Source organism: Lissotriton vulgaris, chromosome 1_1 (genome assembly GCF_964263255.1).
Source record: "Lissotriton vulgaris chromosome 1_1, aLisVul1.2, whole genome shotgun sequence".
NCBI classification, from domain to species: Eukaryota; Metazoa; Chordata; class Amphibia; order Caudata; family Salamandridae; genus Lissotriton; species Lissotriton vulgaris.
Genome location: NC_141685.1, coordinates 193,666,617 through 193,677,346, shown reverse-complemented (window position 1 = coordinate 193,677,346; position 10,730 = coordinate 193,666,617).

Below are 10,730 nucleotides of genomic sequence, written 5' to 3'. Positions count from 1 at the left end.
GCAGAGAGAAGCTACACCTCAATGCCTGTTTGCACCCGACATCGCCTCGTTCTAATCTGGTTCCACGGTACTCACTGGCTAGTGACTTTGAACATTGCCCCCTCTGCTTTCAGGTATTCACATCTTCAGATCCACCCTTGGATCCACCGGAACTCTTCACCTCGAGCCGCCTGCAGCATCTTCAGCTCCAAGCACCATCGACCAGCGTGATGAAACCCGACACTACTTCGACCCTATGCACCCGTTTCCTGTGGGTGAGGAAACTCAGCTCCGCTGGTGTTCCTACACTGGTACACACCTCTAGGGCCTGTGTCTCAAGTTTCAGCTTTCTAGGTCACTTGGAAGGTTCCGAACTAACTAACTTTGTACTTTTTAGGCACCATAGACTTTGTATTGGTGAGTGCGTGCACTTTAAACACTGCACCCGAGTCCCGCGGGCCTTTCCCGACTTAGTCACTGCTAGTCCCGATCAGCTCCAGCGATTCCCAAGGCCCTAGGCCTATTTCCTTTCCGATTGCTATCTCTTAAACCACTTTCTTAGTATATGGTTTAGGTGGCCCCTAGGGCTCATCCATATTGTGCAACTTTTGTGTATTTTAAACTGTCTTGTGATTTAACGCTTGTGCTTCTGTGCTCATAAAGAGTCCAGGGGATTTTGTAGTTAATAAATCTATATATATTTTCAATATATATATCTGTGTGGTGTCCCTTTCATTTGGTATTCAAGGGGGTTGTGTATGGTAATACAGCTGGCTTCACATGCCTTTCAGAGTTTAGCCTAAGACTGCTTTGTCCACAATACCACTAGGATAACTGGTCTATAAGGTTGACTTACAACCAATCACAATAAGGGTTGCTTGGCATGGTACAAAGTGATCAACTTCTCACACACCCTTCTGCTGGTTCAAACCCAAAGGGATCACTACTTCTGTTGGTTCACCCCCAAAGGGCTCACTCCTTCTGCTGGTTCACCCCAGAGGGCTCACTCCTTCTGCTGGTTCACCCCTGAGGACTCACTTCTTCTGCTGGTTCACCCCAGAGGACTCACTCCTTCTGCTGGGTCACCCCAGAGGGCTTACTCCTTCTGCTGGTTCACCCCAGAGGAATTACTTCTTCTGCTAATTCACCCAAGAAGGGTCACTTCTTCTGCTGGTTCACTACTGAGGGCTCACTCCTTCTGCTGGTTCACCACAGAGCTCTCACTCATTCTACTGCTCCACCCCCAGAGGGCTCGCTCCATATGCTTGTTCACCCCAGAAGGGCTCACTCCTTCTGCTGGTTCACCCCAGAGGGCTCACTCCTTCTGCTGGTTCACCTTCAAAGGATCATTCCTTCTGCTGGTTCACCTTCAAAGGATCATTCCTTCTGCTGGTTCACCCCGTAGGGCTCACTCCTTATGCTCGTACACCCCATAGGGCTCACTACAGCTGGTTCAACCCCAAAAGGCTCACTCATTCAGCTGGTTCACTCCAAAGGGTTCACTCCTTTTGCTGGTTCACCCCCAAAGTGTTCACTCTTTCTGCTGGTTCACCCCATAGGCCTCACTCTTTATGCTGATCACCCAAGAGGGCTCACTCCTTCTGCAGGTTCATCCACAGAGGGCTCCCGCCTTCTGCTGGTTCACCCACAGAGGGCTCCCTCCTTCTGCTGGTTCACCCACAGAGGGCTCACTCCTTCTGCTGGTTCACACCCAGATGGCTCACTCCTTATACTGGTTTACTCCAGAGGGCTCACTCCTTCTGCTGGTTCACCCCGTAGGGCTCACTCCTTATGCTCGTACACCCCAGAGGGCTCACTCCAGCTGGTTCAACCCCAGGAGGCTCACTTATTCTGATGGTTCATTCCAGAGGGCTCACTCCTTCCGCTGGTTCACCCCCAAAGGGGTCACTTCTTCTGCAGGTTCACACCCAGATGGCTCATTCCTTATGCTGGTTCACCCCCAAAGGGTTCACTTTTTCTGCTGATTCAGACCCAGATGGCTCACTACTTATGCTGGTTCACCCCAGAGGGCTCACTCCTTCTGCTGGTTCACCCCTAAAGGGTTCACTCCTTCTGCTGGTTCACCTACAGAGCGCTCTCTGTGTCTGCTAGTTCACCCCCAAAGGATTCATTCCTTCTGCTGGTTCACCCCAAGAGGGCTCACTCCTTCTGCTGGTTAACCCCAGAGGACTCACTCCTTTTGCTTGGTCACACGCAGATGGCTCACTCCTTATGCTGGTTCACCTCACAGGGCTCCCTCCTTCTGCTGGTTCACCCCTGAGGACGCACTTCTTCTGCTAATTCACCCAAGAGGGGTCACTTCTTCTGCTGGCTCACCCAGATGGCTCTCTCCTTCTGCAGCTTCACCCACAGAGAGCTCACTCCTTCTGCTGGTTCACCCCTAGAGGGCTCTGCCCTTCTGCTGGTCCTCCCCAGAAGCTCACTCTTTTTGCTGGGTCACCCACAGAGAGATCACTCCTTCTGCTGGATCACCCCAAGCGGGCTCACTCCTTCTGCTGGGTGACCCCCAAAGGGCTCACTCCTTCTGCTGGTTAAAACACAGAGGGATCACTCCTTCCACTGGTTCACCCCAGAGGGATCACTTCTTCTGCTGGTTCACCCAAGAGGGCTCACTCCTTCTGCTGGTTCACCCACAAAGGGCTACCTCCTTCTGCTGGTTCACCCCAGAGCGCCCACTCCTTCTGCTGGTTCACCCCCAAAGGTTGCACTCTTCCTGCTGGTTCACCCCCAGAGTGCTCACTCCTTCTGCTTGTTCACGCCTAAAGGGCTCACTCCTTCCTCTGGTTCACACACAAAGGGATCACTCCTTCTGCTGGTTCACCCCAGAGGGCTTACTCCTTCTGCTGGTTCACCCCAGAGGGCTCACTCCTTCTGCTGGTTCACCACAGAGCGCTCTCTCCTTCTGCTGGTTCACCAAAGAGCCCTCACTCATTCTACTGTTCCACCCCAGAGGGCTTGCTCCTTCTGCTGGTTCACCCCAGAGGGCTCACTCCTTCTGCTGGTTCACCCACAAAGGGATCACTCTTTCTGCTGGTTTACCCCAAGAGGGCTCCCTCCTTCTGCTGGGTCACCCCAGAGGGCTTACTCCTGCTGGTTCACCCCCAAAGTATCTCTCCTTCTGCTGGTTCACCCCAAGAGGGCTCACTCTTTATGCTGGTTCACCCAAATAGGGCTCACTCCTTCTGCTGGTTCACCCCAGAGGGCTCACTCCTTCTGCTGCTTCACCCCCAGAGGGCTTACTCCTTCTGCTTGTTCACCCCAGACGGATTACTCCATCTGCTGGTTTACCCCTGAGGACTCACTTCTTCTGCTAATTCACCCAAGAGCGGTCACTTCTTCTGCTGGTTCACCACAGAGGGTTCACTCCTGCTGGCTCACCGAAGAGGGCTCACTCCTTCTGCTGGTTCACCCACAGAAGGCTCACTCCTTCTGCTGGTTCACCCAAGACGGCTCACTCCTGCTGGTTCACCACAGAGCGCTCACTCATTCTATTGGTCCACCCCCAGAGGGCGCAGTCCTTCTGCTGGTTCACCCACAAATGGCTCACTCCTTCTGCTGGTTCACCCACAAATGGCTCACTCCTTCTACTGATTCACCCACAGAGGGCTCACTCCTTCTGCTGATTCACCCCCAGAGGACTCACTCCTTCCGCTGGTTCGTCCCAGAGGGCTTTCTCCTTCTGCTGGTTCACCCCCAAAGTGTTCACTCCTTCTGCTGGTTCACCCCAGATGGCTCACTCCTTCTGCTATTTCACCCCGTAGGCCTCACTCTTTATGCTGATCACTCAAGAGGGCTCACTCCTTCTGCAGGTTCATCCACAGAGGGCTCCCGCCTTCTGCTGAGTCACCCAGAGGGGGCTCCCTCCTTCTGCTGGTTCACCCACAGAGGGCTCACTTCTTCTGCTGGTTCACACCCAGATGGCTCACTCCTTATACTGGTTCACCCCAGAGGGCTCACTGCTTCTGCTGGTTCACCACGTAGGGCTCACTCCTTATGCTTGTACACCCCAGAGGGCTCACTCCAGCTGGTTCAACCCCAGGAGGCTCACTTATTCTGATGGTTCATTCCAGAGGGTTCACTCCTTCCGCTGGTTCACCCCCAAAGGGGTCACTTCTTCTGCAGGTTCACCCCCAAAGGGTTCACTTTTTCTGCTGATTCAGACCCAGATGGCTCACTACTTATGCTGGTTCACCCCAGATGGCTCACTCCTTCTGCTGGTTCATCCCTAAAGGGTTCACTCCTTCTGCTGGTTCACCTACAGAGCGCTCTCTGTGTCTGCTAGTTCACCCCCAAAGGATGCATTCCTTCTGCTGGTTCACCCCAAGAGGGCTCACTCCTTCTGCTGGTTCACCCCAGAGGACTCACTCCTTCTGCTGGGTCACACGCAGATGGCTCACTCCTAAATATGGGCGAATTTTGCGAATCTCGCGTTCGCGAATTTTGCGGATTTGCGAATTCGCAATCCGCAAAATCCGCGAATTCTCGCGAATTTGCGGATTTTTATTTTTTTGTGTGTTCGCAAGTGTTTCTGCCAGTTCGCGAGGATTTGGTACTAGTTCGCAATTTCGAACTTACTTGTCGGCTCGCAACGGTCGCGACTATGTTGTTTCTACGTCTGGTTCATCATCACAGCCTCCCAGCACCCTCTGTTTCACCACTGGCACCCTCTCTTGGACCCATGCCACCCTCTGTTAGATCAATGCCACCCTCTGGTTCATCATCACTGTAGAAGATGGGGGGGAAAAGCAAGCCCACCTGCCCTGCTTGAACTGACATGAATTAATTTGGGGTTAGTTTATTAACAACACCTGCCCTGCCCCAACTGACAATAATGAATTAGGGGCTAATTAATGTGTCACTGAATTTGAAGTTCCAGCCTGGCACCTGCTTGTCTGCTCCCTTAGCTGTAAATCAGGACCTTTGTGGCATACAGTTAAGGTCAGAGCAGGGTCACACAATAGTTGCAAGCAGGCAACCGAATTCTGGAGGGCCGCCTCAGGAAGCACTACAGGGAATCGTTACAAATCATGAGGTTGACCTTTTGCACCTGCTCATTGCTTTTGCTTGTGCAAAAATCGTTTTTCGGTTTTTATGCGCTATTCGCGGGGCGCGGCGTCGTGCGAAACCGACCGCAGAAGCCGCCAATTCGTGCGAATGAGCTTTTTATTTTTTTGCGGCTTGTTGTTTCGCGAGTTTTTTTGCAGTATTCGCGAGCCGCTTGCAGCGCAACACGCGAATTTACCCCAAGGTCGAGTACGGGCGCGGCCATTTTGTTTGCGTGACGTCTTTCCGTTTCCGCCCGCTATGTATAATCTCGCGCAGTAAGCGCATTGCGAGTAGAAGTTCGCACGAGATCGCGAGGAAAATCTAGCGCAAACTTACTTTCGCGCTCGTGAACGGGCGCCGGCCATCTTGTTTTTCATTCATTTCCTGTGTCTGGGCATGGTGTTTAATCCTCTTGCTATCTTTGCCATCCTTTGCTTGTTTTCAGTTTTTTTTTTAACGATTTTGCTTCTTATCTATCCCTCTCTTTTCCTAGCTGTATATTTTTGTCTTTTCTGCTATTTTTCTTTACTTTTAAACTACTTTTTTAAACTCTTTTCTTTTCTTCTTCCCTATCCTATTCCTTCTTAATTTTCTACTTCCTACCTTACCTGCCCAGACCATGGTGAAGCCAGGCGCCGTGAAGCTGCCCAGGCACTTGAGGGCGGCAGCGGCGGCGGGGAGGAGGAGTCCTGGACCCCGTGCCAGGACACCATGCGGTCGATTGAGGGGGGAGCAGGTGATGCGACGGGAGATCTTCAGCCCGGAGGAAGTGGGCGCGCTGGTCTACTTCGTCCAGCGCCGCCTGCCCAGGACCATCGCGGGAGGCGGCAGGATTGCGGCCGGCGGCTACAACATGCGGGAGCACCGGAAGCGGTGGGAGAAGGTGTGCTGGGCCATATCCCACCTCTATGGGGTCCAGCACACCTACAGCCAGGTCACCCATCGCTGGACGGACCTCCTGGACCGGGAGCGCGACCTGCTGGACCAGCTCGGCTTGGAGATCCCCGGGCTTGGTGAGTAGTAGTAGCCATTTCATCACTCACTTATATGATGTTTTCTCCTGCTCTGTGTTGTTGTTTTGCAAATATTTGTTTTTTACATGGAGCAAGCCAATAATGCCGCTGATGACGATTACATTGTAGTTAAATTATATTTCAAAATCTTCTGTGCATTTCAGGTGCACTGCTCTCCTTCTCAGTGGCGTTGCTACTATGCTTATTTGTTTTCTATTTTGTGGTCTCATTGGCCCTAGTAACTATTATGTATGAGTGTACTTTACAGAACTGCGTAATGCTAGACACTAGGGGGCAGATTACATTTACAAGCCCCTTGCGCCACGTTTACGTTGCCTTGCGTGACGCAACAGCGGCGTAAACGTGCCGCATCCCTGCGAGTCATTTACAGCATGACGCATCTAGGGAGATGCGTCACGTTATAAAGCCATGGGCCTGCACAACAATGGGTGCGTTCCTAGTACGCAGGGTGGGCGGTCCGGCGGCTGTGCGCCTCGCAAAATTGCCTGCGTGAAATCTACAAGATTTAACGCAGGCACTTCTGCGACGCTGCTACGTCAATTCAATTCCTTATGCCTGCTTGAAGCAGGCGAAAGGACTGACACAGCATGTTAAGTATTTGGTGGCCCTGAGCATTACTGGAGTTGCATTGCGTTGGCGACGTGACTCCAGCGATGCGCCGCTCTTACGTGACGAGATGCGTCACGCAAGTGCCTACCCTTGCGCCAGGGCGCGCCACATTGTAAATGAGGCGCATCTGCCGTGTCGCAAGGGTAGTTTTGCGTGACGCATTTGATCTGGCGCATTTCTGGAGATGCGCCAGAACGCGTAAGTAAGTATGCCCCTAAGGGGCAGAATTGCAATTACCGTCGCATCCCTGCAAAGTAGCAGGGATGCGCCATTAATTGTGCGGCCCGCTACCACCACCAAACATGGTGCGCCGTATTTGCAATGCGGCGCACCATGGGCCCAAAACGTCACTGAAGCTTTACTGCTGGAGTTGCGTCGCAACGATGGCGCAGCTCCAGCAATGCTCTGGGGTACCCTATCTCCCCAATGCTGGGTCAAGCCGTACGTCTGCTTCAAGCAGGTGCAGGGTTTGTGTGATGCATCATTGTCCTAAAGGTGACTGATTGAAATTTTGTAGATTTCCCTCAGCCACTTTTAGGATGTGTTCCAGCGCAGGAATGCCCTCCCTTGCGCCGGAACGCCCCATGATGGCGCAGGGCTTTATAACGGGATGCATCTCCCAAATGCGTCACGTTGTTATAATATTATACGCCGCACCATGGCGCCCTTTTTTGTTTAGCTGCTGCGTCACAAAAGTCACGCAAGAACGGAGCAAAAGAGCCGCAAGGGGCTTAAATCTGCCCCTTCCTTTGTACCCCTGACAATAAGAAAAATAGTGGCGGTGGATTGATAGTTTGACTATTTAAATGACTGGTAATGTAGCAGGCAACTGTTAGTGTTGTCACTGATCTGACTGAAATCACAATAGAGTTTGTCTGTCACTTTGCGTCTTGCCTGCGGACTGCTGCCTGCCAGTCCTAGGTGAACCTTTCAGTACTTTGTTTAGTGAGTTACGTGACTTTAGAAGTCGCAGGTCCGCAAATCAATGAAACCTAACCCTAATCAATGTAATTTCGCGGAAATATTTTGTTATTGTTGTTTTGAAATGTTTGATTTGGTTGACATTGACAAGCAACAATTATCCATGTTTTCTGTTCTTTCTTTCATGTTGTACGTCAGCTCCCCCCAGGGGCGAGGGGAGGACACAGGAGCAGCAGGCGGCGGATGCTGTTGAACAGGGCCAGGATCGGGCAGGCGAGGGCTCCTTTGCTGGCCCCAGTAAGTTTTCATTTTAGACTAGTACCTATTTTTCCTAGAGTTCCTCATTTGATTTTTTCAAAATCGTCTTTGATCTACTTGTAGACTGTATCTAAATTCTTATCCTGCCTCTACTATGACTCCCTGTGGTATTACTAGATTATTCCTATTAGTCTGTCTGTGTAGCTAACTAAGATTGCACGGTTGGCGAAACTCCCATTCTAGTCAGCAATAGCTCTATCAACTTAGTGCAGTCCTCTGGGATTGTCCATAATGTCTTTTGAAGTGTTCTATCTGGACTCATGCTTGCAAAAATTGCAAAACCTTTCGCTCAGTCACTCTAGTCTGGACAAAAAAACACTGAGTCTATTTAAGTTTAAAAGCTTTATTAAAAGTAAACACATTTATTAAAATTAAGTCATAATAAAACTAAACGTTTAACTGAGAATGGAAAAGTGGTTAGTGCTGACGATTAATTGAAGACATTTCTTGTGGTCGAGCCGAGCTCTCACCTGGTTTCAACTTGATCTTGTTGTTAGAAGTCCATCTTCTGTCTGTGTGGAGAAAAATGGTGCGTGTTAAAAAACCAGCCTTCATCAGTTGTGCCAAAAAGTGCAGCAAGACAACCTTCCCTGGAAAAAGGGACATTTTTTTAACTTTAAAGTAGACAGTCACAAATTACATAGTTTTCACATGTCTTCATTCCTAGACCAAATACTAGTGAGTGCTTTATTCTAACATTCTTACATGTACTTTGTAGGTGGAACATCTGGTGGCGGGGCCAGCGTGGAGGTGGTGGTGCTCGACACGGAGGCGGAGGGCATTTCTTCAGGGGAGGAGACGGCGGCTGTGAGAGTTGAGACGGTGGTGGTGGCGGCCAGAGGTAAGCTCTTATATATTCCTTACTTATTGAGATTGAAGACGTGGCTGGGAAGGCAGGAATATGAGATGCATGGCTGGGTGAATGATGAAGCAATGATGGGTGGAAGGACAACAGCCTGGGTGGGTGACACAGAAACTGTATGTGTCCATATACCTGGATCATGCTACTATCTGACTCTAACATAGCATATGTGTATCTAGAGCAGGGGTACTCATAGTACGGCCCGCGTGCCGGTGGTGGCCCGGCAAGCCTCCCTTGGCGGTGCGCAGACCTTGCAGACAATCACTGCTCCCCCGGCCCCCACAGAGCAGAGGCTTTGTTGTATTTCACCTGTTAGCACCCCTGCATCTCCACTCTGACAATCACTGCTCCCCCGGCCCCCACAGAGCAGAGTGGAGATGCAGGGCCACAAAGAGGTGAAATAGAACAAAGCCTCTGCTCTGTGGGGCCGGGCAAGCAGTGACTGTCAGGGTGGAGATGCAGGGGCGCTACAACAAACAAAGCCTCAATAATATGTTAATGGTCTTTTAAAGACCTGTTAAGTACTTTGGTGTGGTTGTCTGTGTGTGCGCGTTGAGGAAGCGGTCTCAGCCCGGGCTGAAGGCTGACACAGACAGACACAGACACAGTGAGATGACAGAGGGGGAGGGAGAGGGAGGGCAGGAGGGAGAGCAGGAGGGAGAGAGATGTATGTAAATGCTGGGTCTGGTGGCTCAGTGGATGAAGGCATCTGCTGCAGGGGCCTGTGTGCAACCTCATGGTCACAAGTTTTCGTTTTGCCTTAGCCACGCCCCCTCTGACTCCGCCCCCACCAGTGCGGCCCTCGGCCACAAACTACACTGTAAATTTAGCCCCTGAGAGAAAGTTTGTGAGTACCCATGATCTACAGAGAGTAGACGGTCAGTGGATGAACTAAATGTAACTTTGAAGAGCATGTAACACTGCACCCGCACGTCCGTTCCAGTGTAGGAAAGGCAAGGAAAAGAAGTTTTAATTTTGTCCAAATACAACCATCAATAGTAGCAGTAGTTTGTATTGCAAGCACAGCATAGATCTGCTTATTACGGTGGCCACTCCCTACCTCTCTTAATAAGTTTAGTAGTACTCAGTCATTCATGTGTGGATGTATCACTGGTCACTCACTAAAATGCAAAGCACCTAAAGTCATCCCACATATAAGCAAAAACATCCCATGTGAAGTGATAGATAATCAGAATATTTATCTTCTTCAATTTTCCATTGCTAGTACTCATTTGCACTGTAGGGTGAAAGTTAAAATAATTAAGCAGTAGCCCTTGTAACAGAGTATTCTCAGTGCCACCCGTAATAGAAAAGTAAGAGCTTCACCACCTGCATGTACTGGACGGGTACAGTAACGCAACGCAAGTCTAGGTCACTCATCATGGCGTGCGTCTCTTTTTCTCGGGTGCAAGTTCACTGCGCTGGCATTATGCCGGCTTGCAGAAGATAACGTACCAATTTTCCTAAAGAAGAGACAAGAAGAAGAATAAGACTGGTGTACTTTCATAGTCGACTCCAATGGAAGTCCATAGTGCTCGTAGAATTTGTTCCTTAAACTCCCACTAATGTTAGAGCAAGGATGAAGAAGTGGGAGGTTAGAGAGATACTGGCCTCAATAGTTATGTAATGCGCTTGCAAGTTGCTAGTTGTACTGCAACACAAATTTCTGCTGAATGATTGAGTTAATCTTAAAGAGCATTGGTTACAGACTATGTCTTTCTTTCTTCATATAGATGCTCCTTCCAAACGAACAAGGAGGAAGGAGCTGGCTAGAGCGGCCCGGCAACGGAGGATCGAGGCCACTGTTGCGGAATATCGGCGGCTGGTGGCCCTGGAGGACGAAGAAAGTGTGCAGTCGACCACAACAACAACGTCGTCTGCATCGGCCTCCGTGGCCCCACGGGCTTCCACCCAGCACAGTGGTCCACCCAGACTTAGCC